The sequence below is a fragment of the Callorhinus ursinus genome, unplaced genomic scaffold (genome assembly GCF_003265705.2).
Source record: "Callorhinus ursinus isolate GAN/ISIS: 27379988/994484 unplaced genomic scaffold, GSC_fseal_2.0 scaffold45, whole genome shotgun sequence".
NCBI classification, from domain to species: Eukaryota; Metazoa; Chordata; class Mammalia; order Carnivora; family Otariidae; genus Callorhinus; species Callorhinus ursinus.
The window spans coordinates 10,422,030-10,448,982 of record NW_027397107.1 but is presented as its reverse complement, the minus strand read 5'-3'; the positions used below and the strand labels follow the sequence as shown (position 1 = coordinate 10,448,982).

The following is a 26,953-nucleotide window of genomic DNA, read 5'->3' as shown; positions in this document are numbered from 1 at the left end:
AGGGGAGGGGGGGGGGGGATGGGTTAGCCTGGTGATGGGTATTAAGGAGGGCATGTACTGCATGGAACACTGGGTGTTATATGAAAACAATGAATCATGAAACACTACATCAAAAACTAATGATGTAATGTATGGTGACTAACATAACATAATAAAATTAAATTTAATTTAAAAGAAAATTAAATACAAGTCTTCTGGCTTCCCATTCAAAACATCCCTGCGTCCCCTGCCAATGTCAAACCACTCAACAGAGACCATAAAACTCATGCAGCCACTAGACATAAGAGCAGTACAAAATTAAAATTCATTTGAACTTTCATGCTGGTATTTTAGCAATTCATTATTAGTTCATTATTATTGTGGTTGTCATTAACAGACAAGATGAGTTGAATCATTAGTATATGCCAAGCGATATGTTAAACATTTCACATGCATGGTCTCATTGAACCTTTACAGCAACCTATAACAAGGGTGCTTTTATAAATCAGAATTATAAAAAGTACAGATGAAAAGGGGAGGCTTAGAAAGTTTAATTTCCTAAGTCTTTGTCTCTTTCCACAGCCACTATACTAGACTGACATGCCTCTGCAGGACATGGCTTCATACATAGCCGAGTCAAATACCAATAAAGCTAATAAAGTGAGTAATTTCACATTATCCTGATTTTTTTTTTGGAAATTCATGCAATACCTCCCATCATCCTACCAGAAGAGCATGTCACCTAGTTCCCTGACTTGGTAAGCAAATAAATATGAGCCCTCACCTGGGCCAGGTACCACCATAGAGTCTCTGAAATAGCACCTTTTGTGTACTGAAGTTCATGTCTCAAATTTTGATCTTGGCTCTGCTTCTTACAAGCTAGAAAACCTTGGGCAAGTTGCTTAGCAGCTCAGATACTCAATAGTCTGTGAAATGGGGGTGATACTAGTTCCAACATCGTAAGGTAAGTGGAACCACATGCCTAAAGCAGTCAGCATGGTGCCTGGGACATGGTCGGTGCTCCACACATATTTGCCATGATGATTTTATATTTTGATGATCCTCCAGATAGCAGAACAGTTGTTAGTTTCATTCTATAGAAAGGAAACTGGTTCCAAGATGTAAAGTATTTTGCATAATCTCACACCGCTTGTAAATGATAAAACAAAGATAGGAAATCGATAGGAAATACAACATAGCTCTCTAAGGAGAGTGGGTCTTGGTATCTGGAGGATCTTGAAAGTAGAAGCAGGGTGGAGCCAAATGGCTTGTCACACAGTGTTAAGAGGTTAAAAGACCCAGAAGATGATTCAGAAGAAGGAAGGACCAAGGAATAGAGATATGGAGGGTAGCATCGGAGAAAAGGGGTAAGGGGGTAACAAGAGAGAAGGGCTGGAAAAAGAGAATATGTCCACAGGGATTTGAGAAATCTGCTCCAAAGTACACAATGTACCTCCCTCTTCTTTCTATCTTCAGAATCATCATGAAGATCTAGACTGATGTGGGAAACAAAGGCAAAAAAAAATTATTAAATTTCCTTACTACCTACAGCCCACTGACAAGTCCTTGAAACAGGCCGAGTGACATTCCTCTAGGGACTCAACTGCCTCGATGTTGACACTTGGCTAAGGGCAAAAGGCAATCCTAGCCCCACCCCACCCCAGGGATCCTGTAAGCCTACTTAACATATAAAAATTCCTTTAGAAATATCCTTCATCTCTAAACCCCCTAAGATACATGTCGGCAATCATCCTCCAAGCATATGGCCCACCGATACACATCTGAAGGATCTCATGACTGAGCTTTTATTAGACAGTAATAAATAACATTTTCCCAACAATAGTTAGCCCCTTCAAGGTCCTAGAAATCTTGCTTCCAAAATTCCTTGGAGAATTACACTATCCCTAACCCCCTCCCAACTTGAAAGTATATAAGGGGCCACCCCCATGACCTCAGTGCAGCTCTTTCTGCCCACGGGTTCTGTCCCCGCGCTTTAATAAAACCACCATTTTGCACTAAAGACGTCTCAAGAATTCTTTCTTGGCCGTCGACTTCGAACCCTAACATTCTTTCCTACATCATAGACTGCTTATAAATGCTTTGGGATGAGTCTAGAGATGTGAAGAGGCGCTGACCCCCATCTGAAATTGGGTGAGGAGTAGCAACAGACAGCACACAGGACAACTCCCACTGAGACACACTCATGGTAAAGCAGTGGGGCCCATGCTCCATGTTGCATAAGGAGGATGAAAGGTGTGTAATTAGACTGTGTATCAGATGTGGCTGAAGACAAAAAGAAGAAGGTAGGGAGGAAATCACTCAACTCTGCACAATCTGAGAAAATATAACCAGTAGCTTTGGCTTCTAGGATACCATTCTTAGTCTAGCCAACTTAAAGTGGGGTCACAGATCATTCATTCAGAAAGCTTTCCATCCTGTCACAAAGCCTGGAAGAGGATCATACATGTAAACGCTCTCTGATGGACCTTGAAATGACATACCTGACTTGGTTAAAAGAAGGAATGAAACTGGAGAATGTTCATGTTTGCTCCTAGTTTCTTGTTTCACCATGCTAAATAAAGGCAGACCAGGGGGGTACTTATAACACGCTTAAGAAAAAAAAAAAGTAGTCCCCTTAGTTCTGTCCTTCCCTCTTTGCCAAAAATATAACTGATGAAAAACAGAATCTGCATTGGCCACACATTACTCAAGTTCAAATACTTGAGTTGTTGTGTTTTAAAATCATATCTGCTAAGATATTATTCACTTATATGTCTCTTAGCCTGGACATAGTAATAATTGCTTGCACCTGCTGGTAGTAGGTAACAAGAGGGATGGGGAAGAGAGACAAGGGTGGGGAGCAGGGCAGGGGCAGTGACGGAGTAAAAATAGACCAAGAAAGCTGATCTCTCTCCTTAGGAGACTGAATACATCCCTGCTGTGTTTTGTTCGGAAGAAGGCAGACCCTCGGGTGCTCCATTCATCCTCCCTTCTCTCCTCAAGCATCCCTCAACCCCATTCAAAACATACCAAATAATGGGGCACCTCAGTGGTGTAGTCGGTTAAGTGTCCAACTCTTGGTTTCAGCTCAGGTCATGATCTTAGGTTTGTGAGATCGAGCCTGGAGTCAGGCTCCATGCTCAGCAGGGAATCTGCTTAAGATTCTCTCTCCCTCTCTCTCTCCGCCCCTCCCACTCATGCGCTCTCCTTGCTCTCTCTCTCTCTCTCAAATAAATAAATAAATCTTTTTAAAAAATGTACCAAATATTAAAAGACTAGGGGTGGTGGGTGAATGATAAAAGAATTTGTAGTCAGATGATCTGGGGGTGAGTCCAACTTCTGCCATCTATTAGTTCAGTGATTCTAAACAGAACACTGTAACCCTTTTGGCTTTGCTTCTTCTCATCTATGAAACATGATTATGAGTATCATCAATAAGATAATGCAATTACTCTGCACATTTCTGTGAATACTTATTAACATTAATGGACAAAAATATATTGGATCAAGGATTTAAACATAAGATCTGAGACTGTAAAACTCCTACAGGAACACATAGAGGAAAAGCTCCATGACATTGGGCTTGACAATGGTTTTTTGGATTTGACACCTAATGTACATGAAATTAATCCCAAATTAGACAAGTGGGACTCCCTCAAACTAAACAGCTTCTGCACAGCAAAGGAAGCAATCAACAGAGTCAAAAGGCAAACTGCAGAATGAGAGAAAATATTTTCCAAACCACAAGGAATTACTATCCTAAATACATAAGGACCTCCTGCAATAGCATAAAAACAAATAATCTGATTTAAAAATGGGACAGAGGACTTCAATAGACATTTCCCCCAAACAAGATTAGACCTTAAGTTGCTCGACCTAATGTGCCAGATTCACATGTCTCCCTCTCCCATCACCACCTAAAATGGCATGTACTTTTTTATGTCTTCTGAGCCAAGCTACTTCACCCATCGGCTTGACTGCAGCCACAAGCCCCTCCAGCCTGGGATGGCCAGTGCAGAGGCACATGAATAAAGTCCAAGTCAGGAATTCAAGGAGTGCCCCCACCTGCCCACAGAATCTCATCAGTCTGTGGGGAAGATGGTCTGAATAGACATGCATGTTCCCCTTGCTCATGCTTCAGTTCTACTATGTATGAGTGTGTTTCAACTCCAAATGTGACCTGGAGAACACTGTTATGAAACAGAGGGCTGCTTTGTGAAGTTTGTATTTACTATGACTGGTGTGCATGCATTTTCCAAGACTGCACAGGTAAATATGGCAATGGAATTTCAAGAAGCTACTCCAGGGTGGGCAGACTATGGCCCATAGGTGAAATATGTCCCATCACCTATTTTTGGAAGGCCCATGAACCAAGAATGACTTCCACATTTTTACATGGTTGAAAAAATTCAAGAGAAGAATAATATTTCATAACATGTGAAAATTATATAAAATTCAAATTCAGCATCCATAAATAAAGTTTTATTGGAACACAGCCATATGCAATCATTTACATATTGTCTGTGGTTGCTTTCCCACTACAGTTACAGAGTCAAGGATTTGCCACAGAGACCATATGGCCAGAAAAGCCTAAGATATTTACGATCTAGCCCTTTACAGAAAATGTTTCTTGACCCCTGAGCTCTGACACATTACTGCTCAAAGGCTACAAATTCATTTATCCCCAAGTACAGGTCAAGACAAAACTCCATTCCATTCTGGCCTGATCAACTTCATTAGCTATGAGCTTACTGCCTTCATTCTTGTACTTTTTTAAAACACATTTTGCATAACCCTCTTCATATCATCACCTTGTTGAAAAGCCTTGTATATACTTTTATAATCAGGAAAAAATATTTAATGTGCCAATGGTTCTCCATCATTTATAGAACCAAGTCCAAAATAGTTGTGATATGCCTATAAGGCCATTCAAATCTAGCCCCCACCTCTCCCTCACTGCTGAAACAAGCATCCTGTTGCCAAGCTCCCCACTCTGCCACAATGCCTTTCACCTTCATCTATGTAGCAACTCCCTTACTGCCCTCAAAGTCCAGCCCAAAGCACCACTCCCCTTTTTCATATCCTCAATCAGAAGACTCTTTTGTTCACCAATTTTTCCCCCAAAGCACATACTTTGTATAAACTTCTGCAAAGAGATGTATCACATTCTACCTTGAAATGACTTATCTGTACATCCAGCCTGACCATACCCACCACGTCCACCAGCAAGGGAAGCAAAAACCAGTCTCTTCCTCCTTTTGACTCCAGCACTTGGCATGAAAAATATAACATGTGTTCATAGAATTTAATAATAACAGTTATGATTCCTTTTATGGTCTTTTTAATCTTAGTAGTTTAGAACAGGATTCTTAAAAATAAAATATAATTGCAGACATAAGACATCTCTCCACAGAGTCATCCTAAGTAGCTCTGTGACCTTAGGTAAGTGCCTTAACTTTTCTGAGACGCAGATTTCTCATGTGATAGAAAATAAAGATAGGACCTAACTAGCTGACTTTACTTACTTCATGGGAGAGGATGATAATCAATCATAAAAATAATAATTAGCATGAATGGTATACCTTCATGTTTCTAAACATTACTAGCTTAAAAAGTACTTTCATAAACAAGTTATTTTATGTTGGCATAAAAAACCAAGACCCACATAACATAATGTCAGTAAAAGCTATTTATAAATTGCAAAATACACATGTGAAATAATATGGCTTTTAGTTTCTATTATAGTAACCACCTGGCATGACTCAAAGGCTCACAACCTAGGCTGGCAGATAGAAGAGTCTGTTTGGAGGGCTCATAATGCACTGCAGAGTAGCAGGTGATTTTATTTTGCATGGTAATGAAACTGCCTCCTGGCTGACTCTACTTCAACTTCCTTGTGAGGAAATAAGACAACACCTTACACATGCGTGGACCTTCGATTTACAAGACACCTCCACATCCATGATTTGTTTTAACCCTCAGGCCTGTCCCCATTTGAGATCAGAAATCCCTTCTTCAGAGCTGCAAGTGACTTGCCTTAGATATTCCAGCAAGGGACAGAGGGTTGCAATTTGAACTGACATCCTCAGACTGCCAAGGCTCTGATCTTTCCATCATTTCAAGAGCCTCTAGGATCCCAACACTTGAGATCATCTATTCTAACATCTATTCTAGATCATCTATTCAGAGATTAAGAAACGGAGACTAAGAAATTACAGATGATCTAAGGTAATACAATTAAGGAGAAAGTTAGGAATCCAGACAAGACACTTCCCCCTGGGTCCCTAAATAGTTATATTTTATCTTCGGTGGTAACAAGCCTCAAAGATGGCCATCAGTGATCCTTATCTACTAGTATTTACACTCTTGTATCATCTCCTCCCACACTGAAGAGGGCTGACTTGTAGAACAAAAAGGATATGGAAGAAATGACAATGTGTGGTTTCTGATGCTAGGTCATAAAAGACATTGAAGACATTGTGATTTGTGTCTTGCTTTTGTGGATCATTGCTCTGAGAGAAGCCAGCCACCATGTCGTGAGGACACTCAGGAGCCCTTTGGAGAAGTCCACATGGCAAGGAACAGAAAATCCTGCCAGAAAATCCTGCAGCACCAACTTTCCAGCTGTGTGACTGAATCTTTTTGGAAATGGATCTTCCAGCCCCATTCAAGCCTTTAAATGACTGCAGTGCCTGCCAATATCTTGACCATGATCTCCTAAGAGACCCAGCCTAATTGATTGCTCCTGAATTCCTGACACACAGAAGTTGTGTGAGATAATAAATGTATACTGCTGTTCAAATCACTTAGTTTTGAAGTAATTTGCTATGCAACAATGAAAAACTAATATACTTTCCATTGTGAGCAGTAGTTTCTCTGAAGTATGTGCACATTCTTTTTTCTTCTCCAGGAATTTCTCCCTAAAATATAGTCATAAATCCATTTTTCAGTAGTTTCCTAAAGTTGCTCTCAGAGACATTAATCAAATGAAAGATGTTCCTTCAGTAATCTGATTCTCCACGGTCTTCACCCAGCTAGATGCCCCAGAGGCTTTCCATCTTGTCCCCAAGCAATTTCCTCATGGTATACTCATGTCTAAAGCCCGAGATAAGGTTGAATAGGCAGGGTGGGTGTCACATACTTTTTATCTGATCTGTCCTCTGAGGAACATGTAATAAGATCTCAGTTACATCTGTTGAAAAATTGGATCCTGAAATGATAGGATCATGGTACTTAAATATATTCTTGTTTATTCAGTCCCGATCCCATGTTTGTCTCTTTTTTAAATACTTCTACCATGCTCTTGTCCTTTATGACTTATCATCCTTATTACTGAGAAACTAAAACCATAGAAACTGGTTGTTAACAATAAACATGCTCATCCTTTTAAAAAATGTATTTATGAATCAGAATCCCTTCTTTTTCCAAAGCAAATAAATTGTAAAATCTCTAGTCCTCCAGAGACTGGATCATTTATGCAACTCTCTTATTTTTTTAATTTTTTTAAAAGATTTTATTTATTTGACAGAGAGATAGAGAGCACAAGTAGGCAGAGAGGCAGGCAGAGGGAGAGGGAGAAGCAGGCCCCCCATCGAGCAAGGAGCCCAATGCGGGGCTCGATCCCAGGACCCTGGGATCATGACCTGAGCCGAAGGCAGCCATTTAACTGACTGAGCCACCCAAGCAACTCTCTTGAGAAAAGGAAATAGAGGGTGAAAATCCTGAATTCATCCCATTTCTGCCCTAGGAAAATCTAAGATACTTTGTCAAGAGAAAGGGAACAAGATGCTGGCCTATCAGAAGATGGCTACATGGCCTCACTACAGGACCAAGAACAAACGTCACCAAGTCTTTGCAGTGGAGATAAGAAAGAAGCAGAGCCAGCAACACCTTCCAGAAATATTCAGTATTATAATGAGAAACAAATGAGCTAATTACAGTGCTTCACAAACTTTCAAGAGTATACAAATTATGTAAAGATTTTAGTAAAATGCAGATTCCGGAGTATGGCCTGAGATTCTTTATGTCTAGCAAGCCACAAGGAGATGCTGATGCTGCTGGTCCAAGGACCACATTTGGAGTAATGAGGATATAAAAGAACCATAGCTATTACCTACAATTCTTGCTGTTGTTAATATGATCTCCATAACAAGATGAGCAATGCTGGTAAGTGGCCACGCTAGGATTTAAATCCAAGATGACCAAACCTTGTCCTGCAGCCCCCATGTTACCTCTGAAAAGGAGCAGGAATATGCTCAGAGTAGGGTGAGGCAACACTTTCATAGAGTCATCATGTCAGTGGTTTACCAGCCCAGTGACTGCCCTTGTGATGGTACAGCCCTGATATCTTAAAGCTTCCAGAAAATCATTCCAGCAGAGGAGTTATGGATTCATTATGGCCTCATCACATTATCACATGCTGAGGACTTTCCGGGTTGCCCAGAAAACATCTGTCAGCCAAGACAGATTCAATCAAAAATAAAAATTGAGGCTTAATTCAGCCTGGGGAGGAAACCGATTAACCAGGAGATGGGAGGTTAACTCCCTGGGCCACATCTCAGGGATAAGCAGGGGCTGACTGTTCTGTGTTCATTAGAATCAATTAGGCACTATCTGCCCCAGGGATCACAGAGGGGGAGGTTCTCTTCCAGGACTGAATGGGCCCAGAGACAGGGGCACAGGCCTTAACTCTATTGCTTCTCAGTGGAGGGCTGGGCCTGAAAAAGCAGATATTTGGCTTTGAGTGTGGGATGATGCTGCTGAGAGAGGCCTGGCGTTATTATTTCATACTTACAAAACTTTTGAGGCAAGAGTGCTTTGCATTTTTATATTAGTTTATCTTAAATATGCCAGTCGTCATGGGGAAAAAAGCAGAGACAAATTCTGAGAAAGAGAAAGAAGTGGGCAGTCCTTATACTCTAAAACCCTGGCACCAGACCCTTTAAGTAAGAATTGTGTTCCTTGAAGCTGGGAGCTGGTGCAGGTGCATCGGCAACTAGCCGCCAAGGTTAAGACCCAGTGACGTACTTGTAATCACAGCTAGTTTAAAATTGGACTAGTAAGAGTTATAACTAATAACAGATACTATCTTGTCTTGGCACTGTGTTGAGCACAATAAATGCATTATCAGAGTCAGTCTTTCCTGTAGTCTTACAGAGGATAGATCTATGACCCCTATTTCCCCAGGAACTGGAGTGATGTTACTTGCCTGTTTCCATAGGCAGAGTCCATGCTATAAATGAATCTACCTTTTCATATCAGTTGAATCTTTGGTAGAAAAAGAGACTGAGCGCCAGTCAGAATACAGAATTTGAGAGAGCACACAAGAGAAGAGAATGGAAGAATCTTGTCATTGTTGAGTAAAATAGAATCACTCTCACTCAGGTTATTTCAGTTTTACGAAAGCATTCAGTAGAGTACACATAAGCTTTATTTGTGGGCAGCATGCTGGAGGTTCAGACTAATTCTAGATGTGGCTATAGTTCCTTACTAATGCTTCTCTCCTGCCTTCACTTAGAGCCATACCCACTTGAGGAGGGTGGTGCTGATCTGATGGACTTCTCACTCGGTTGGCATCATGAACCCAGAGTCTGTACCCAGGTCACAGATGTGCCCTGGGAACCCGGGGAAGGCAATTAACCTTTCTGATCCTATGTCATCATGTGTAAAATGGGGCTAATTCTACTTTTTCTACAGGACTATTGAGATGAGCAGACAAAATAATACTTGTGAAAATCCTTGAGCATACTGTGCAAGTGTTAGGTATCATCCTTAGAGGTCAATCACTCTCCTCTTTCCCCGGTCACCCTGCCCTGATTCAATTGTCCTTAGATACTACTTCCCTCAAAGGGAACTGTAAGGGACACATGAATCATCAGAGCACACAGCATGGCCTTTGCTTTCTTCAGGGTCCTTTTTCCTTTGTCTTCTCTTTCTGTTGGCAGCATGGCCTTTAAAGACTGGCAATGACTCCAATCAGTTGGCTCACTCCTTCATGTCCAACCGGAAGTCTCTTTGGGAAACTGAAACGTGTATCCTTCTAGCACCCACACTGTGAGAGGGAAGTCGACATGAAGATAATCCAAAATCACGGGCAAACCGTCCAGTATGGTTATATCTGATCCTAGATCATAGAAGTGCCCTAAAAAATCTCAGAGGCAAACACAACCAAACAGTCCTGTGCATGGGCACACAAGTTATGCATCCTCGGTGTGATGAGAAACTCCTGCCTTAACTCATGCCCCCTGTCAAATCAGGGTCTCCACCAACTGGCAGTAACAGCTGGAAGGACAAGATCTTTCCATTGAGGTCAAGGTGGGGCCAATTACATGTGGTCTTGGACCAAAGCCTTGCTGCCAAAGCAAGAGCAGGGTTAGGAGTGGGCTGAAGACTTCCCAGTCTGAGAGCGAGGCCTCATCTCCGTGACCCTCCCCCAGTGCCAAAGTGGTTTTGCCTCAACTTTCCTGGACAAAGGTTGTTAAAGTCATTGCGATTGGGATGTTTCTACTTTCCAGAGTACTTCTCCAGTACCTTCCAGAATTTGTCTTTTTCCTATGGAAGAAAACCTAGGAAAATGAAGAAGAAAGAAAGAAAACATGAAACCTGCCTCTACATATGTTCTCTGTCCTCCCGGTTTGTGATTGCTTTACTTCTGGTCTTATTCCTATTTCTGTTCCTTCTCCCTGAATTTTTTCTTTCCATTCTTTTCCATTCTTCTACTTTGAAGGAAAACTAAATTTGCACTAATAATTCAAGAAAACAAAGTCCATTATTATGAAAAACACTGGATGTACAGTTTTGAACCCCAAATTCTTATCCCAGGAATGCCCAGGAAGAGCATGACAAACCTCTCACCTTCCTCTCCTGCCATTAATTTGTTTATTTGTTTATTCATTTTTTGACAGAGAGAGATTGGAGGGAGGGGCAGAGGGAGAGGCGAGAGAAAACCTCCAGTAGATTCGCCACTGAGCGTGGAGCCTGACATGGGGCTCAATCTCACGACCCTAAGAACATGACCTGAGCCAAAAGAGCTCAAGAGTCGGGAGCTTAACCAACTGAGCCACCCAGGTGCTCCATTTGTTTGTTTGTTTGCCATTAATTTAGATTTGAACTTGAGTATTAACCTATTCATTTCCTTGCCAAGGAATCACAAGGGTTTCCGGGATATATTAACACTATGTATTCTAGGAACTTTTTTTCTCAGAGTGGACAACCTTCAGCCCTACGACTTCCCATAGTACGATGTTCCAGGAAACATGCAACCTGACTCTTCTCCAATTCCATCACAGCTGTGACAAGGCCCAGTTGCCCTGTCTATGTCATTTATTGCCAGGTTGACATACAAGGATGAACTCCAGGGCGTAGACCATACGGAGATAATACGACTGTCTGAGAGAAAAGGAAGTGAGGGATTAACCAAGGAGATCTATTAAATAAAGAATTAATTATTTTTTCTGACTTATTACACATGGTATCTTTCTCCCCACTCCAAGCTTCTCCCCTAAGCTGCCCTCAATCAAGCCAGGAGCCTATGAAAGGGAGAAAAAGGTCTCTTTTATTATCCCTAAAATTAACATTTTCTACCCAGAATTGTGAATGTTAGCTAATGACAGGCAAGGTGCTGGATTGTAGGGGCATTTGAAGCAGAGTGTGAAGGACAGGGAGACAGAATGGATTTGCCGGTTGCTTTGGTTATGCATCCAACAGAAATTCTAAACACAGTAATATCTATCTTTTTTTTTTTTTTGCATTGCACCAAGTGATTAGCCCCTTACATAGTGTCCTATTTGGAATTTTTCTTTTTTTTTTTTTTAAGATTTTACTCACTTATTTGTGAGAGAGAGAGAGCATGCATACAAGCAGCGGGGAGTGGCAGGCGGAGGGAGCAGCAGACTCCCAGACTCCCCACTGAGCAAGGATCCCAATTCAGGACCAGGACCCTGAGATCATGACCTGAGCTGAAGGCAAATACTCAACCGACTGAGCCACCCAGGCATCCCTGGGATTTTTCTATGAACCGACCCTGAGTAAGGAAGCCAGAAACCTGAATACACAAATGAGGGAATGGAAAGAGGAAGGCAGGGAGGAGGGAAGGCCAGGAAAGGTGCATTTCCAAAGTCCCTGGGCAAGACAACAGGGTTGGGTTTGCAGGTAGACCTGGGGAGTGCACACAGCACCCTGCAACTGAGCACTGGGACACGTATCCCCTGCCTCCCATCCCATCTTGGATAGGGCCACAGTGAGAGGTATTGACTGCCTCCAACCCCACTCCCAGCTGCCTGGAAGAACACCTTCACTGCAGGTGGGATGCAGTGGCCGCCACTCAAGCAGATGCACGACTGTCTAACTCAGCCATAGCTACTACCAGAGATGGATCCACTGGCATGTGATGAGCAACAACAAAAGGGTCTGCCACACACAGACACATATAATATCCCCCATCTGCTCCTCTCACCTCATGACTTTTGGGCAATCTCCATGGAGAACAATTTAGCAGGTGTTTCCAAATGAAAAACGTGCATACCCCTTGATCAAGAAGTTCAGTGATTTGCCCTATGAATAGTCTTGCTCATGTGTGAAATGTCATACGTACAGTATTTACTGAAGCAACATTTGTAATGGCAAACACATGGGGAGGAAAATAATTCAGCATCAATCAATACGGAACCAATCAAATAAATAACGATATACCCATGGAACAGTGGAATTGTGATGATAGTTAACAATGCTTAACAAGCTGCCTGAAATGGTAACTGACAAATTAGACCGGACATTCAGTTGATGAAAAGCCAGGTGGCACACCCGTAAGGATGCAGAGTAGCTGAATGTCAGTCACGAATGGCAAACCATGTGACCTCCCTCTAGTCACAGTTCTGCTCCTACTTTATTTGTTTTTTTTTAATTTTTTTATTATGTTAATCACCATACGTTACATCATTAGTTTTGGATGTAGTGTTCCATGATTCATTGTTTGTGCATAACACCCAGTGCTCCACGCAGAACGTGCCCTCTTTAATACCCATCACCAGCCTAACCCATCCCCCCACACCCCTCCCCTCTAGAACCCTCAGTTTGTTTTTCAGAGGCCATCATCTCTCATGGTTGGTCTCCCCCTCCGATCTACCCCCCTTCATTCTTCCCCTCCTGCTATCTTCTTCTTTTTTTTTTCTTAACATATATTGCATTATTTGTTTCAGAGGTACAGATCTGTGATTCAACAGTCTTGCACAATTCACAGCACTCACCATTCTGTTCCTACTTTAAAGGTGATTTTAGATCATTGTTCAGGTAAGAAGCTCAGGCTGCAAGAGCAACCATCTTGCCCTCAATTCCCCTGGATCAATTCTTCTGCCCTGAGTACAGCACAGCCTTCCTATGAGCACTGAATGTCTATGCTTCATTAAAGGGTGAATGGAAGAATCTACTCAGTACACTAGGCTTATGATGCATTTATTAGTAGAGCTGTTTTTTTTTCCTGTTCTGCTCTCCATTTTATTCTAGATTTTTAAGCAGCTGATTGAATTATAAAGCCAAAGTCCTGCATGTGAAAGGTGAGACCTCACAGAGTTAAACTAATTCCCCAGCAGAACCACTTCATCAAGAAACTGATAAATCATGCTCAGCGGGGTTATTTCTTCTTCCTGATAGCTTTCCTCTCAGCTTTCATATGCAAACAAAATTGTATTAGCCTGAAGAAGAAGTGTTCAGAACCTAGAACACTATTCCATCTCCCCAGTGGGAACTAAGAGCCTGGAGAGCTCTGTCCAGCCCATCTGAAACCAACCTCCCCATCTGGCTTCCTGCATTCTCTGCCTTTGAAGGCAAAGAAAATTCACCAAACTGCACCATGCCTTTTAAATCTCAATAGAGGCTCACCTAGAATCCTATGCCTAAAATCGTGCCTTATTTTCAAGGTGAAAAATAAATTCTGGTCCTGAATTGGACCCTCCTGGGGAGTGACTTAACCCTGCAAGGTCCCTCCTGCACCCACATATGTGGTCATCCCACGTTCACCTTCAACATGTGTTCAGCTGTGGACAGGCTAACAAGAGATTGGGATACATCCAGAGCGATCAGTATTATTTAGACTGTCAAGAAAGCAAAAAGCAGTACTTATCTCGTGTCCTGTCTGCCATTCTCCCTTTTTTTCCCAGTGGGAAGAAACCCCTGAAGAGAAGAGGAAAACTTCCCATATCAGGATTAATTCCAGGAGAGGTGCAGATTCTGCACAATGTAGGAGAAAGTCTCTGTCCATTAAAAACATCTTTCTTCAGCTGGACGTTTTATGAAGAACTGTGAACAATCCCATAAAGCAAATGCTTCCTCCCCCCACCCCTTTTCCCAACCATGGAGACAAGAGTTGGGATTCACAGCAGCTTAAAACAAAGCACATGATGAGAAGGCTCATTCATCACACTGAGAAGGACTGAGGTAAAATTTTAAAGAATTGGGCGCCATTCAGCAATGTTCACGGGGGCTGAATATGATGGAAAATCTTGTTGATTTGAAAGACTTAGTTGAGAGACTATGGAGCCCAAAGAGCCATGGGGAGGTTGGGAGCTGCGGGGGGAGGCAAAGGGGAAATGAGTGTACAGAGTGGAGAGGAGAGGGGCGTGTGCCGACATCTGGTTGGAGCATCAGTTTCCAGACAGGCTCATCCTGTTTCCCTGTCTTGTCTCTGAATCTTGCCCAGGACTGAAACAGTGACAGAGATGCTGAGCTCATCTCATGAACTCAGAAAAGTCCAAAGTGTAGAAATACAGCTTAGGCATTTCCTGCCTAGATCTTATAGCTAATGGAAGGGAAACATGACCATTTTTTTTTAATTTTAAAGTACTATTTAAATTAGTAGAGGCAATGTCCCCTCCATTAGGACTCTTATTTTCCATTAGTCATTTGGAATATTTCAGATTACATAAAACAGCCCTGTTCTCACCCATTAGATTCTCTTTCCTCCCCATATCCCCCATGACACTTACTCCCCATTTAGTGACTATTTTTTCCCAAGTATGCAACCATACTTCAATTACATAGGTATGGACAGTTGACCCTCGAATAACATGGTTTTAAACTGCAGGGATCCCCTTATGGGTGGATTTTTTTCTTTTTTGAGAAATGGCAGCAAAAGCTACAAGGCATTTATTTATTCACAACTGCCCACCCCAGTGTCCATGGAATCAAATGGAAGGCAACTGCCATGGAGGTTGTAGGTTATACCTGTTGCCCTCTGAGCACCTGGGGAGGCCCCTTAAGGCCATCAGCACCCCTGGGGCTGCCACCAGTCAGAGCTGCAGGATCCCCCTGTCCGCGCAAAAGGGGTGGTGGGGTCAAGCATGGGGGCTGGCGAGCAGGACCCTGGGCTGAAGCAGAGCAATGTGTCCAGAGGGCAGAGGTGGTACCGTGTGGGGACCCCAGCAGCCCCAGCTCCCCTGCCCTCTCTTCTCCCAGGGCTCAATGCTGGGCTGCACAAAAGTGGCCAGGGCCCCAGATCCCTCCTGGATTAGGCTTGTGCCCCTCCCTGCTCCTGCAGCCCACCCTCTCGGCCTCCTGGAGACGAGCATGCTCACGAGTGGCCACAGCTGTCCACGGCCACAGGCAGGGGGTGCACCTCCAGGCAGAGGAGACAGCTATACTGTGCCTCCATGCCCTGCAGTCACCTGCGGGGCTGCCCCCCAGCTGCCCACTGAACCAAAACCTCCAGGCTTAGGAAAATCTCTATCCCAGGCCCCCTGCCACCCGCCACTGCCCCTGTCCAGCCCACCCAGTTTGGCCTGCCTACAGGCAAATTTTCTTTTCAAATAAATATGCACACATGTATTTTTCTCTTCCCTATGATTTTCTTAATATTTTCTTTTCTCTATCTTACATTATTGTAAGATACCAGTATAGAATACATGTAACATACAAAATATCTTTTAATGGAGTGTTCATGTTATCAGTAAGGCTTCTGGTCAACCGTGGGCTACTAGTTAAGATTTTTAGGGAGTCCTAAGTTAATCACGGATTTTTGACAGCAGGGGTGTCAGTGCCCCTAACCCATGCATTGTGCAAAGGCCAACCATACTACTAACTAATACCTCGTATAATTTTGCATGCATTTAACTTTTAAAAGATACACATACTTCCTTCTGCATTTGATATTCACTCATATTGATACAACTCCTCTAGTTTGATTTAGCTACCATCACTTCCCCTGCTGGTGGGTATTTAACTTGTTTTCAACTTTTCACTATTGTGATAATAAACACACTCAGCAGGGAGCCCTGCTTGGAGCTCCATCTCACCACCCTGAGATCATGACCTGAGCCAAAATCAAGAGTCAGCCGCTTAACAGACTGAGCCACCCAGGTGCCCCGTTGTGATACATTTTTAATGAAACAGTACATCTTGGAGATATTGCCGTGCCTGTCCATGTTAACTCATCGTATAACATCTTCATAGCATTCTAGCTTAGGAAAGCACTATTTCTAATCCAGGTTTATTGCTGGACATTTATTTTATTTTTATCTAATTTTTTTTTAAGTAGGCTCCATGCCTAGCACAGAGCCCAATGCAAGGCTTGAACTCATGACCCGAGATCAAGACCTGAGCTAAAATCAAGAGTTGGGTGCTTAACTGACTGAGCCACCCAGGCGTCCCCATTCCTGGACATTTAGATTGCCCCTCCCTTCATTTGTGTTGTTAGCAACCATGCTCACACATCTCTATGGACACATGTGACAGTGGCTCTGGAGGATGTACCTACAGCTGCAATCACTTGGTCACAGGGTGTGTGTACTTGCAACTTTGCTACATATTGCCAAATCACTCTCCAAAGTAGCTCTACTCAGTTGCACAACCACCAGCCGTACATAAGGATATCCACTGCTCTGCCATCTCACCGTGTCTTAGCATTGTCGGTCTCCTATGTTTTTGCTGATGGATGGATTTAAAAATCACACCCCATAATATGTATTTTCATTTATATGATTAAGACTGAGGATCTTCTCATGTGTTTATTGACCATTAGGTTTTCCTCTTCTATTAATTGCATGTCCATATTCTCGGTTCCTTTTCCTTTTGGATGACCCTTATAAAAGTCTATTCCAAATAATCCCTATATTCTATTTACTTTAGAAGAAGATAGTCCATGGAAAGCTTGATTGAGAAAAATCTAATAAATGAATGATAAATAAAATAAGTCTAATTAGGTAAAAAATTGAAAAATCCAATAAATAAATACAGTTAATTCACATCTGCTTCTCATAGCTCTGGAAACTCAACAGTGATGACTGTACTGAATGTGAAAGATAACCCCCTGAGGAATGTGGGTCTCTGGTTACAATGGGAACTTGACACTACTTCATGCCCCTTGGGCTAAGGAAATAGGGAAGGAACTAACATTGTTGAATATTGACTCTTTACTTAGTTTAACAAATAGCACCTCATTTAATCTTTGAAAAAAAACTGTGAAAGAAGTATTATTTCTTTCCCTTGAGGATGAGGAAATGGAGTCTCAGAAAGAATAAATGTTTATCCTGAGGTCACAGACTTTGCATTCAGCAGAGCCAGAATTTGGACCCAGCTGTTTCTGCCTCTAAAGCACATGCACTTCCCACTGTACAAAAGAATCATAATCTTTGTGGATATTGTAGTTTGAAGAGAAGGTTAGTATGTAGAGTGGTAGCCATTCTTTCAAAAATAATTATTTGGGGGAGGGGCGGAGCTAAAGACTATGCCTAACCTTTTCTGAATCTAACCATTAGAGATTTTCAGAGTTGCATTCTCTCCCCACCACACCCCCAAGAGGAAACTGGCCATTGCGTTATTTTTCAAATATCGTACATGCTGTGGGGAACTGATATGCATTCCTTTCTTCTCCTTCCCTTAGACTACTTGTCCTCCTGCTAAGAAAAGAGTGGTTAGTTTTTCAGGAAACAGCAACAGCTGCTTCCTCAGGGGGTTGATGAATTGACAAGGCATACTAAGGGGGAGAGATGAATCAGGCTTTGAGAGAATATAAAACAAGTTTTAGTTTCAAAAAATGCTAGAATTTATCCTGAAAAAATTAAATCAAACCCAATGAATATATTACACATTCTTTAAAACCAGTGGTTTATTTCTCAACTACAATTGTTGGGTGGCTACTGAAGGAAGGCAGACTGAGCCCGACAGTATGCAACTGTGAGAAACTTCAGGAACTTCTGAAGTGGTTTTCATAGTTCTTAAGATGTTTTGAACCCTGGCAAACTCCCCATGAGGTTTAGGGCAAGGCATTCTTTTTCACCCCAATGGGTAGATGGCCAAGGCTCTCTGCATTGTACACAGTTACCTTCGATGTATTTTCAGCTGAAGCTCTGCTGGACAGTTCCCACTGTTCCGTCCCACCTCCCACAAACCTTTCTCCACTTTCTGCCTTAAAATTCTTTCTGAAGTCAGGGGCACCTGGGCGGCTCAGTTGTTAAGCATCAGCCTTCGGCTCAGGTCATGATCCCAGGGTCCTGGGATGGAGCCCCGCATCGAGCCCTGCATCGAGCCCTGCATCAAGCCCCGTATCGGACTCCCTGTCCAGTGGGAAGCTTGTTTCTCCCTCTCCCACTCCCTCTGTTTGTGTTCCCTCTCTCACTGTGTCTCTCTCTGTCAAATAAATAAATAAAATCTTTTAAAAAAGAGTAAAAAAAAAAGATTCTGAAGTCAAAGAAGCTGGCTCAGCCTTTGTACAGAACAAGAAATTCGAGAGAGTTCATGTCTCTGGAGGTAACCCTCATCCAATAGAAGACTGGGCTGATAAATAAATGCCCCACCTCTGGCCTTTCAAAGGGAATTTGTATAGTGTATTCTACATCCCATTCACCAGAGCAGTACTCAGCTCAATCTTGCACCTTTTTTGGCTTTTCTTCCTCCCTTCTCTCATTCTCCCTCCTCTCTCAGTCCTGGGATCAACTCCCAAATAAACTAGTTCTTTTCTCGGGTTCTGCTTTTGGAGGAATCTAAAGCACGATCCTCAAATTCTCATATGTACCCATGATCACTTTATGTATAACTTCCACCTCTAGGAAGCTTTCTCTGACCTCTTCTAAGTATAAAAAGTGTAGCTGAACTTCCCTTTTTACCAAAATACACATTAATTTACTTTTTTAGGATTTTTATTTATTTATTTGAGAGAGAGTGAGAGAGAGAGAGAGAGCACAAGCGAGATGGAGGGCCAGGGAGAGAAAAACAGACCCCCTGCTGATCAGAGAGACTGACCCAGGGCTTGATCCCAGGGCCTGAGCCAAAGGCAGATGTTTAACTGACTGAGCCACCCAGGCGCCCCTGTGTTGATTTACACTTCACCCATATTCTTCACTAGCTTGTGAGCTTCCTGAAGATAGGGACTGCATACCATTGCATGCCTAGCTCCCCGCATGATATCTGGCACATAGCAGGCACTCAGTAAATATCTGATGAATAAACAGAGACAGTAATGTATAGGTACTGGGCTAGGTACTGGTTAGTCATATACCAAGATGAGCAATATTCACAGCATTCCCTTTAGTCAAGAGGATTCAGTGTACTTTGGAAGTGACAGATTAAAAAAAAAACAGATAAATTACAAAGCAACATGTTTTTTGTTTGTTTGTTTGTTTGTTTGTTTTTTAAGATTTTACTTATTTATTTGACACAGAGAGAAAGACCGTGAGAGAGGGAACACAAGAAGGGGGAGTGGAAGAGGAAGAAGCAGGGTCCCCACTGAGCAGGGAGCCCAGTGCGGGGCTTGATCCCAGGACCCTGGGATCATGACCTGAGCTGAAGGCAGACGCTTAATGACTGAGCCACCCAGGCACCCCACAAAGCAACATGTTTTGAGCCTCAGCAGAGACATGAAACATTGCCTAAACTGTACCTTGAAAGGCCAGGAAAAAGGTCTCAGAAAAGATGTTTGAACAGACTTAAAGAAATCTGATGTATCTTAATGAAATGAATAGATAAAAACGATTAAAATAACTCACATTTGTTGAGCCCTTATTCTGTGCCTGCAACTTGTACAAAGGGCTCTCTAGGTATTATCTTATTTAACCTCCATAGGTAGATACTGAGCAATTTTATTTTCCAATTGAAGGCTGAGGCTCATGAAGTTAAGAATTTGTCTGGATTTGCACAGCCAATAAAGATAAAACCAGCATTCCAGATTATTTAATGCCCAGACTCTTAACCCAGCATTTATTATAATAAAACTTGTTAATGGAAAAAAAGAGTCAAATCACGGGCTATTCCTCATATGCCATGAATTCTCATGTGAAACAGCCTATAGCAAAGATAAAGAAAGCCTCAGGCAAAGAAGTATGGTGTTGTCTTTGCGGAATGACAAACACTCCCACACATTCCCACATACCCCCAGCCACATGCTCACCCCACACCAAAGCTCACATTTATCCTTCTGTAGTTGGAGAGTTTCAGGGTCCGCTTCGCTCTCTGATTAGAATGGGGTGTACCAATCTCTTTCCAAAATCTCCCTAAAATGTGGTTCTACTTGGAATCAGCTTGTAGTTCTTCAAGCCCTTCTCGATCCTTTGAAATCAGTCCTCCGAACCTCCCCACAGGTGCATCTGTGCACACTACACACATACACACACAAGTGCACACACACACACATACACATACACAGAAAGTTGCACCCAAAAAAATCTCCAACAACCACCTGAGTTATAAGGTGTGATTTAGGAATACTAGTCACTAATGAGGAGCTAATGAAATATTTGAAGGTGAAACTCTTAAATCAAGACTTCGAATTTCCTCTCAAAATCTGATCAACTCTGCTATAGAAACAGATTATTTTGTGTGTTTCATTCTCTGTAGATTCAGAGTACTATTTTGGCAACTCCTCAGAGGTGAAATTATGCTTAACATGATCTACGGAGAAGTCACTGTATAAAAGTGAGAGAAAGAAAAAGAGAGAGAGAAGGCAGGAGGAAGGGAAGGAGCGAGGAAGAGAGAGGAGAGGAGAGGAAGCGGTTTGTTCTCTAAGGCGATTAAGTGTAGCTACTGAATAAAAAAATAAATAGTAGGAAAACAAAATCCATTTTCGAGGTTTCTTTTCCATGAAAACAAAGGAGGAAGCTTCTCACATTGCCTCTGTTCTGCAGGACACCAGACCAGAGGGAAAATTCTAGAGGAGAAAAAATATCTTTGCCCTGATTTGAAATGTAGTGTGAATAGATGAAGAAATTGAGATCTTCTAATGGCCCAGAGACGGCAGAATTGATTAATCGAGGAGACCAGGATGAAATGAGTGACTTCACTTTATATTCTTTAAAGGAACTGACCCAGACTCACCAGACAGTGGGGAGACCCGTCAGGGAATGGCAGGCTGTTATCATTACCATTGTATCAAAGGTTTGTGAATTGGATCGTGGAATGAGAATGGGACTTCACGCTGGTTTAGCTAAGGACGGTAAGAAGCTCTTCCAGTAAGACTCTGATCCCCACAGGATTGAAGAAAGCGATGGCACTGTGTAAAACATGACCACAATTTATGGCACACTTTCTGGCGAAGATCTCAGGCAGCCCCTGAGGGACCTACAAAGCTGTGATTCCATGTTAATTGATACAAAGGGTGCTGCTTTCCAGATGACCTCACGCTTAATTTAATGAGGGAGACACACTTACCACATGTGATCATGTTTATTGCATGCATTATCATCACGTAGCATTTACCACCCTTTACAGTAGCATGGAACAGTTAAGAGGAGTGGCTTTGAAACCCAACAGACCCAACACTCTATCAAAAAAAAATAGCTCTGTGAATTTAATCATTTTTAAAATGATGGCAAAGCACAGCATCCACCACAAAAGGTTGTTGTAAGTGAAGGAGACTAATGCGTGAAAAATATAAAATCAAGCATACACTAAACATTTGTAAGTGGGACTATCATTTGCATTTTCTGAAAGCATTATGGATGGGTGTATTAGCTAGACTTTGCTCCTTGGGCATATTCAACTGATATTTTTCAGGCACCTATTTTGTACACAATGCTAAATTCTTTCACACGTGTGTTTTAGTCCTCACAGCATTTTGGTGAGGTAGGCATTATTATTCCAACTTAAACCTAGGAAAATCAAAGCTCAGGTAGGACAAAATAATTTTCCCTTCATCACTGGGCTATAAAGTTGTAAAGCCATTTGATGTGTGCTCACGTCTCTGACACACGGATACTTGCACTCCATCATACCATGTTCAGACCTTTGACGTACATGAATTCTTATAGCTCCTGAAAATTCTATCCACCAGTGTTCTGATAAACCAACTCTCCAAAGAACAAGTCCTGATTTGTCCCATTTGCCAATTTTGGTGGGATAAATACTCTCCCCATGGCTAATTTCAAGCTACCACCAGCCAACTTGGAAAAGTCTTCAGGGCTTAACAATCTGCTCTCACTAGCCGTTATAAGGGGATGGACAGGGGATGGGTAGGGAGAGGTTGGTAAAAGGGTACAAACTTTCAGTCATAAGATGAATAAGGCCTGAGGATCTAATGAAGAACATGGTGACTATAGTTGATAAAACCATATTGTATCATTGAAATGTAAGGAAATTTCAATGTTCTTACCGAAAAAGGGGGGGGAAGGGGTAAATATGTGAGGTAATGGATGTGTTAATTAACTCAGTGGAAGGAATCTTTTGACAATGTATACATATATCAAATCATCACATTGTACAGTTTAAATATCTTAGAGTTTTGTCAATTATAACTCAATAAAGCTAAAAAAATAAAATGGGATAATAATAAAAATAAAAAATTAATTATTATCCATTAAAAATAATAAAAACAGGGACATCTGGGTGGCTCAGTCGGTTAAGTGTCCAACTCTTGATATCGGGTCAGGTCATGATTTCGGGGTTGTGAGTTCAAGCCCGGCGTTGGGCTCCATGCCCAACTATCGTGGAGTTTGCTTGAGATTTTCTCTCTCTCTCTCCCTCTTCCCCCACCTCTGTCAAATAAATAAATAAATCATAAAATAATAATAATAATAACATATCCACTTAGCACTAAAATTTGAACTTCCAACCAGTAGTTCTCAACCTCAACTATACAGTATAGTCACTAGTCACCTGACAAGCTTTCTAAAAATGTTTGTTGCCAATGCTACACCCCAGACTAGTTATATCAGAATCTCTGAAGATGGGATCTGGTCATCCATATTTCAAAGTGCCCACAACCACAACCGCGGGAGTTAAAGCCTGACCCAATTGATGCCTCTTTCTGGCTATGGCTGGCTGTGTTCTTTCTTGCTCCAACCCCCCAACCTTGGGAAGGCAATGCTGGAGTCACCTTGGTGAGGCAGAAGTGTGTGGGGGGCCAGGCCAGCACCAGGGCAGAGCCACCTCATAAATCAGGCCCAACTGACAGCAGAGAGGAACGAGGCAGGTGACATGAGGAGACCAGTGACTCAGAAACAAGACAAGCACCCAAAAGCAAGGGAGGAGTCCAACTCTAGACACAGGGAAGGGGCCCAAGTTGCTGAAGAGGCACAGATGCTAAGTGATGGGTGATCAGATGGGGGCTGCCAAGACTCAGGATGGGAATTACACAGACTGGAGTTCAACCCCCTGCCCACCACTCCTCACGGTGCACCTGTGGGCAGCTTGTTTAAATTCTCTTTGCCTCAATTTCCTCTCCTCTAAATAAAAGCAATGTTATCTCATGTAAAAGATCCAACGATATAAGACAACCTCTCATGTAGTTGAATTCAGTAAGATTAGGCCTTAAAAAATGGTCTTATCACTGCTACGAAGGCCAATTCTGCCTCAAGCAGGAGAGACTGTGTTTATTTTACTTGATCCCATTTTTCACACTCAGATACAGATCATTGAATTGATCAGCCTCTTAAATACGTGCCATACTGTTATTATCTGTCCTGCATGGCACTCTTTTCAGATTGTTTTCCACCTTCTTTCTTGCCCCAATGCCATTCTCTTTCCCACGTAGACACCTCCACTCTGGTAATCTAATGTTTATTCAACTGCCTTCATATCTATGGACAATACAAATATGGCTTTACAGTTACATGAATACCATCATCTTACTTAGCTCGGGCTGCTGTAACAAAATACCACAGACAGGGTGGCTTCAATGACAGATGTTTCTCACAGTTCTAGAGGCTCGAGTCCAAGATCAAGGTCTTGGCAGGGTTAACTTCTCAGGCCTCAGATTTCAGTTTACAGGTGATGGCCTTTCACTGTGTCCTCACATGGTCTTTCCTCTGCATGCACACATACCTGGTTTCTAAATTTCTTCTTCTCGTAAGGACCTCAGTCAGATTGTATCAGGGCCCGGCCTAAAAAATCTCATTTTAACTTAGTTACCTTTTTTAAGTCTGTGGCACTAAATATGGTTACATACCGCAGTCCTGGCAGTAAGTCTTCAACATAGGAATGTGGGGGCAGCACAGTTCAGCCTATAGGAATTATTGTTCTATTGTGGAGGATTGTTGCAGTCCTGGCAGCCAGGGAACCACACATACCTCCTTGGGTCCATGCTCTCATGTGAGTCCAGGGGTGGCACATAACTTGCTCTGGGTAATGGAACATTAGCAAACATGATCAAGCAAAGGCTTAATAACACCTTGTGCTTTGGGGCTTGACCTCTCTTGCTGCTGGCAAGTCTCCTGCTATTATGTGAGAAAGTCTAAGCTAGCCTACAAGCTGTAGCAGACATGAATGAGGCCCTCCCAGACAGAAGGAGCCAACATCAATGCCCAGATGGGCAGGTGAAGCCATCCTAGACAACCTTGTAACAATTGTTCCAATTGCCAGCCAACTGCAGAGGAATGAGCGAGCCCAGGAGAAAGAAGCAGAAACGCCCTGCACATCCCCACCCAAAATGTGGACTCCCAGCTTCGCAAGCTAATGAACAGTTGTTATAAGCCAGTGAGTTTGAGTTGGCTTGTTAGCAGGAACAGATCTCATTCTATGATCTCATTCAATTTCCTACTATTTTTCATTTAACATTATGTATTTGAGATGTTGTTTTTGTAGATCTGCTTCACTCCTTCTGGCTGCTACATGGCTTTTTGTCATATACACATGTTATATTTTACATATTCATTCTTCTAAGGATGAACAGTGGGGCTGCCTCCAGCTTTTCATGCTACACTTCTCATCATCTACTTGTGCGAGAGGTTCTCTGGATACACTACTCAGAAATGAAGTCGTTGAGTTGCAGGGAAAATGATTACTTAATCATTTAAGTAAATATTGTTGGATTGGTCTTCAGAATAGCTATAGCAATTTACACTCCTTCCAGAAGTGAAGGAGGGTCAGCCAGGGACTTTTATGTTTCTTTTTAGAGCAGGAATCATTCCCTGATGATGGCTAGCTTTCAGCATGCTAGAGAAAGTAAGTATAAGTCCCTAGCTGGAATAGCAAAAAGTGGTCCAGAAATCAAAGTCCAGCCATGGCCACAAGCAGATCTTAATACTCTTTCCCTCTACTTCTCTTCTTCACTAGCTTTCCTTGGAATGGACATACTGTTGAGTTTTGTTGTTGCTGTTGTTGTTGTTATTCACCTGATATATTATCAAAATCAGTTTCTGTTCTCTAGGGTTAGATTATAATTTTGTGATTTTTAATATTTTTATTTCTCCATTATAAAAGATCTAAAAGGTAACCAGAACTTACTGGTAATAGACAATTCTGCTAAAACAATTTGTTCAAGTGCTTGATATGGCTGAAATCATGTGATTTTTTTAAAAAAATTCAGTTTTTAATAACATTTTAAAAATTACATAATATTGTTAAAAGATAAATATCAGGATACAGAGTATATGGAAAACAGTTATATTATAATGTTAAGAGAAAAAAATCAGGATACAAAATATGCAATGAATAATCACAAGTATAATGACTGAAGCATTTGCTTTGAGGTTATTTGTCAAACTGCTTAGACTCTGGTCCTAAGGCTTTGCTAAGCAAGAGGGCAGAAGCTCAAGCCCAAAGCCTGCCTGAGGTTGGGAATATTATAGGGGGTTATTATATTATTATTATATTATTATTCTTTCCCTCAATAAGCATGACCCTAAAGGATAGGGGCAAACCAGATCAAAACCACCTACAATCCTCTCGGACCATAGATATGCATAGCCTAGCATAAGCCAGGAAGCCTCAAGCTTCTAAGGCGCTCTGGAGGAAGACATATTTACCTTTGACCTCAGGGAATCCAAACAAATATTTTTCAAGTGCAATGACCAGGAAGTTGGCAAAGGTAACCAGCTGTACAAGGAAGAAAGGCAACATGAAAGAAAACCAACAAAAGGAATAGACAGCAGTATGGCATGCTGATTATAAAGTAACCATGACCATTACACCTACAAAAATAAAAAGCAAGCTTGAAAACATTCAGTGGCAACAGAAAACTGTAAGAAGTGATGTAGTAGATCTGAAAAAAAAAAAAGACCAAACAGAACTTCTGAATATAAAATATACAGTAAAAGGAATTAAGGGCTCAGGAGTTGTATTGGACAGCGGATTGGACATATCTGAAGGGAGACTAGGAAAGAAGATGATATTTTCCAGTGTCTAAGTCACTGGGGCTATTGTAACAGAATACCACAGACTGGGCAGCTCATAAGCAACTGAAATTTATTTCTCACAGTTGTGGAAGCTGGGAGTCCAAGGTCATGGTACCAGCAGATCCAGTATCTGCTGAGGGCCTACTTCCTGGTCCATAGATGGCATCTTTTTGCTGTGTCTTCACATGCAGAAAGGGTTAGCTAACGCTCTAGAGTCTCTTTTATAAGGGCAGTGTTATCAATCATGAGGGTTTGCCCTTATGACCTAATCACCTCCCAAAGGCCCCACCTCTTAATACCACAACCTTGGGGTTAAGATTTCAACATATGAATTTGGGGGGAATGCAAGCATTCAGATGATAGCATACACATCCAACACAGAGACAGAAGGAAAGACAGAAAGACTGGTGATTATAGTCTCAGAAAGGGAGGAAAGAAAATGGAAC

At 42.0% G+C, this 26,953-nt stretch overlaps 1 long non-coding RNA gene across 1 annotated transcript in view; it reads right to left on the bottom strand.

Moving 5' to 3' along the window:
• Positions 1-26,685, bottom strand: part of LOC141370780 (uncharacterized) — a 61,732-nt gene extending 35,047 nt beyond the window's left edge. The window contains exon 1 of the long non-coding RNA XR_012375121.1: positions 26,589-26,685. This is a non-coding gene — a long non-coding RNA (uncharacterized lncRNA). The remainder of the gene's footprint in view (positions 1-26,588) is intronic.
• Between the last annotated feature and the right edge of the window lie 268 nt (positions 26,686-26,953).